A 6,156-nucleotide genomic window follows, 5' to 3' on the forward strand; every position below is an offset into this window, starting at 1 on the left:
ACCACTCCAAAAAGCAATAACTCCCCCACTTGCCTAAAGTTATAGAGGCTTCTAACTCAATTAGACCTAAGGCTAACCTCAAGGTGGAGTTAAAGTTATCCAACTCATGATGGAAACAATCAATTTTTGCAATAAAACAAAAATGGGGTTTTTGAGTGACCATAAAAGTCAACAAAAGGGGCTAGGGGGTGGAAAATGCCCCCAACCCATACCTATACCCCTTATGTACTTAGATTTCATGATTTTTGGCCTTTAAGATTAATTAGGGACCTATCAAAAGCTAAAACATTTTAGGACTTTCTAACAACCTTAAAAAATGTAGATTACTCACTAATTCTAATTAAGGTAATTAACCTTGATTACTAACTGATTAGAAAAAGGGTCACTAACCTAGTCTAACTTAGATCTTTAGGGTACTCATTTAACCCTAACTATCATGCTCGAATGCATATACAATTTATGAGTGTCAAGCAACACTAAAAATCACTATTACAAAACATTACACTTAAAGATTACAAAATGATACATTCATTCAATCCACAATACAAATAAAATAGGAACAATAGGGTTTGCGTCTTTTGTTAGACTCAACCCTAGTTTCCACAAGTGGTACATAGGGTTCAGTATCGTTTCTCTGTTAGATTTTTCAACTAAAATATCATGCACACTTATTGCACACCTCAGTAGCTCAAGAAAATCTCATGCATATATATATATATAACTTATCAGAGAAATCACATAAATTAAAACATGAATCTTTCATATAACTAACTGTTTAATTCATTTCTACTCACAGTTAATCATTAATAATCACATAATAAATATAACATATAACTTATTCATTAATTCAAATTAAGTACTAGTATAATCATCGTTAGGCATGCATATACCTAAATATCATAACATCCCCAATTAAAGAATACTGAACTATCTGAAGCACAAAACTTAATCATCAAGTTATCAAAATCAACACCCTTATCATCAGGTGAAAATGTCTTGTATCATTGTTAGTGAAATTTTAATGTTTAATTAGTCAAGATAATGTAGTAGTTCTCAAATCACTGAGTATTAAAACATGGATGTACCAACTACTCTTAATTTCATTAGGACATTCACAACATAAAACATTACTTCATATCCGTTCAAATCTCCTACAACAAATTTAATAAAGAAATTCATATTTGATAAGTGTGTGCGAGGAGGGACCTTACATCCTCCCCCACTAGCCTTTGACTTCCTCCTGGAAGTCGCACAACTAAAATGTTCATCCTATGCTAGACCTTGTCTAGACTTAATCCAAAATTTACTCCTATTTTAAAGAATAAATAATGACTCACATACATACACAAGAATGATAACCGATTTACCTAATTATTCTTACTAAAAGTGAAGTTCAATCCATAGCTCTAACATGGTTACATTTTCCAGGGTCAAATACTCCTTAAAACATATTGGTCACACATAAACAACTTTCAAATCTAGTATAACATACTTATAAAGTCTCTAATAATAATAATATCATAGATATCCCATATTCCACACACCCACTCATCGACGTAGCATCTGTACAAGACTCCCTCAAACAAAGTTTTCATAATAAGCAACTTGGCTCTTTATTAAGGTTAAACACTTTCCTTTTAGAGTTTCCACAACGCATTGATTATTGATAGGATACTCAACAAGTCCATCACTACACATGCACCTTTCCATCCAAAAGTCCATTCGGTTAACTCATAACCTTGTCTAGTTGTATGCTTTGGTGCAATTTCATTACTCATAATAGTCAACAATTATTCCCAATCATATTCTCTAAGTCTTGGGAGAGGGTGGAGCACGAATACTCTCACTAATAACCTCGTACCCTAATGTTGTGCATCCACGCGATTGTCAGGAATATTTTTAGTAAGCTCATCATATTTCACTTTGCCAATAAAATTCACAAGAAAGTGCCTCAAAATTTAAATTCAACATCAAGGATGAAACATCCAATGCAAAAGTCTGAAAATAAAAGAAATAAAGAATGGCCATAATAGTAAAATTTTAATCAAGAAGTGAATACATGACCTAGAGGCAAAATAGAATCATCAATAACAAAGTTGGCTAAATAGCCCCACATCACATTATTTGGCAAAAATGAAAGATCATTAAAATACCAATATTTGAAATCAAACAAATAAGAAAATAAATCCAATTACTTAAAAAATTTAGATTACTAACATAATGCGGCTATACCAAGGTCTCTGAGGAAAATTTGGAATCTTAAGTCTTCCAAATACATTGCAAGGATTTTGAATTAAAATTGGATGGTGGTCTAAAGACCATGTCGTCAAATTCATATTAATCCCACCTACTAACTACATAGCTCACTTTAACGACATCACCCTACGATTAGGGTTTATTGTACTAAGGGGTTTGGCTTGATCAGAACTCACTCAAAAGTGCAACTACGAGGATACTAATGTAAGTCCCCTTCAATCCTCTTGTTGTTATATTGGTTTCCTTTGGAAGAATCTAAACATGTGGAAAACTTCAATATCAGTAGAGTTGTATTTTGAGTTGCAGTTACAATATCAAATTTCTTATCCTCGATTCACTATAATTGCATAATAGGGCACATACCCATAATCTTTCTTAGGTCAAATTTCACCACAATATACCGGCTGAAGTTGTGTTATCAATCTCACCAAATTGGTATGATCCTGTATACATATATATATCATTGTTCTGTTTATTTCATTGTTTACACAAGTTCTAATTATAATCTAAGAATACACTGAATGCTATTGTTCTTATCAATAATTCCATATTTCATGTTTTCCTAGTCATAAGTGACTTATGAATTCATCCTTAGGTTGTAGGTTTGCAACTACTTAAGTATAAAACCATTATTAGGATGTCATCAATGTTTACTTATTCAATGTCAATGTTTACTTATTCACTCTTACAACTATCTCCTTGCTGTTGATATAGGTCATCATCATCGTTCTTAACATGCCTCATGGCTTATAATCTGCTTATTACTTAACTCTGATACCTAAACCTTTAGTTTGTACTAGGTTGATGACCTCATTGCGACTTTACTTTCTCTGAATTGTAGGGCTATAATTGATCCAATAATTTCCATACTAAAGTTTATGAGCATTCACTAGATAGTTAAAAATTTAGTGTTACTCATGCTTATAGAATAAGCTTGCCAACATAATAGACTCGCATAGCCCTAACTCAAAAGTTTGCATCTTCCCATCTTACTGATTCAATACTATATGTTACTTACTTAAAACTATTTAATTTCATTCTTAGCACCATATATTTTAGATAGATTCATTCCCTGATTAGGGTTCCATTCCCTATAGCAACCTAAGATATTCACATTCTTTGTACATTCCTAACCAACTCTCTCTTGTTGAACAACTTCTCACATTAGTAATCCTATAATTTGAGGTTTCCAAATGTTACTTGCAGATTCCAAATTAGCTCTTGTTTTGTTTCTGAGGGTTACTGGAACAATATCTATTAAATTCTCCCACGAGTGATTAGGTCAAGCAAAATCTGACTTCTATTAAAGATGATGAGAGACATTACTTCGCTGATCACTAGGTTATGTACTCATTTTCACTCTCATGATTCAAAGTTGTTTTAGGGTTCTTAATTTAGTTTTCCCTCGAGGTGATTGTATTTAATATAATTTTGAATTCTTCATGAGATCATAATATACTTTTTAATATAAATATAGCATCCTTGCATCTAATTAGTTGTTTCCAGTCATTAAGACGAGGTTATCTAATTATGGTTGACCACTTACATTTGTTGATACCAATTTCAAGTTTTGCTTAGGTTTACTTATCAGTATCATAATTTAGATAGAATGTATTAGCTTCTTAAAAAATTTCCAAGGATCAATCCCTACTTTTTCAACATGAAGTGTGTACATAGTTAATTTTGTCTAATCGGTCTTCATTTTTCTTCTAAGATTTGGAGCTCTTTCACCTAATCCCCAAAGTCGTTGTCTATTAGTGGAGGGTTAAATGGTTTGCAAATTTCCAACTGATAGATAACTTGGATGAGCAATGCAAGAAGTAAAATTGAACGCACACTTGATTCACAATGCTCCATTGAATGGATTCTTTGTATTCTAGAAAAGAAAAATCCCATTGGATATGAAGAACTTTGTTGCAGAGAGTGAAAAAAAATTAAATTGCAAAGAAAGAATGTATAGAAGGCATGCTCAGATCTGCTCTATCTCTGAGCTCATGTCAAATCTGAGATCTAAGATCAAGATATGAGAGATCTATATCCATAAGTAGGCCAGTTATAGGTACTTACATAGTGTCATGCGACTGATACTTTAATTGTTCAGCATCTTCGAAGAAGCTTTTATTTGTGAGATTTAAAAACTGAAAAATATTCATCCATGTAATGGCTAATATTTTTTAGAATCAATTAAAATTCTTTATAAAAAAAATATGAAAATTTTTAATTAAAATTTGAAAGTAATTGTAATTTTTTAATTCGTCATTATTTTATCATTTTTATTACTACTATTTGGATTGGAAAAACAATAATAACCCCCAATACCTAAAAATATTCAAATTATACCAAATAAAGACTAAAGAATGTCTAATTCTTAAATATTAATTTTTTAGAAGAACAATTATTAATTCAATTTTAGTTTAGTTTTACTTTATATTTGTTATTTTCTTCTTAAGTTAATTTTTCAATTTCATTTTACATTTGTTAAAACATTATTTTATTGATTTAAGGTTATTGAAGAATTAGTTGAATGTATTTTGTTCAGAAATGATATATTTAATTTCTCATAGATTATGTTATTTATTATATTATAATTATAAAAAATTAAAACTTGACGATCAAATTATTTTTCCTTATACATGCCTACAAATTATAATATTATTTATTTAATAAATAAATATTCACTTATAACACTAGTCAGAGACTCAAGCTCTGCTAGAACCCTTGTTTAATATATAGCATAACTATCAGCTTTACCCTTACACCGCGTACCCCGTTGAAAGGTGCCTTACAGTCGAAATTAACTATGTACAGACTTCACGTGTTTCACCTTTTCTCATTACCTATTCCTCATACACGATAATAATCCAAAAACTTGGATATCACATTGAAAAACTCGGGCATACGAAACATGTCATATAAACGACATTTTAGAGCAGTTTTGTATTTGAACTTTTAGTCTTTGTCAAATGAGCTCCTTTGTATAATTGACATCCCTCGTCCATTTAGTCAATGTTAGGCTATAATTTGGCAATTATTTGAATGGATCAGGGAGTGAAAATAACAATTCCTCTTGTTGGAGCATAATACTGTGTCAATAACCCATGTCAAAAATTCGATGGAATATATACACATGCTTCATCCATGTCAATTGTCTAGAAAACGTTGGAAGCCTTTAGAGATGTTTATGAAGACCACCTATATATTTCATTGACGCTTCTCATGTAGCTTTAACGATTTATGTAGTCTATTATAGAATTCACTATCATATTCTTGTAAAATCTGATGTTCTTTTTGCTTAAGAAATTACTTGGAAAAGGAAAAACTGAGAAAATTGGATGTCACAGTATGTTACAAATGGAAATGACATTTACCACTTGTTATATTGATTTAATTTTTAGATAGCTTAAGAGTGCCAGCAAATTTGCTGTGGATAACTCAACGGAAGCAATTATGCTTTCACTGCTTGTTGAAACAGTTGATTTCACCAAAACAGGCAGAATACTCAATGTTCAAGACCCTCTGGCACATCCAAGGTTGTACATGGATGTTCCATTCCATCCTTTAACATTAGAGAAGTTGTCCAGTATCATACAGCATGCTAATGAGCCCAAAATCAGATCCTTTTCGGATCCAGAAAGACACAAAAAGTCATATATTACACTAATAAGACTTGAAAAGCATAATCAGAAGTCGAAAACAACCCGAGGAAATAATGGAAGGGCCGTAGTTTTATTTGGCCATTACACCCCAAAACTTCTTAAAGAGCACCAACAAAGGAGAATGCTTCAATACAGGAGAAAGTATCTCAAAGTGGGTCATCAATGTAGTGAGATCATCAGGCACAAGCCACATGTAAATTCAGTCATTACACCCCTCTTAGATTCAAAGAAACCCTTAATAGTC

The sequence above is a fragment of the Cupressus sempervirens genome, chromosome 5 (genome assembly GCF_028749045.1).
Source record: "Cupressus sempervirens isolate cs-2001-9-10 chromosome 5, ASM2874904v1, whole genome shotgun sequence".
NCBI classification, from domain to species: Eukaryota; Viridiplantae; Streptophyta; class Pinopsida; order Cupressales; family Cupressaceae; genus Cupressus; species Cupressus sempervirens.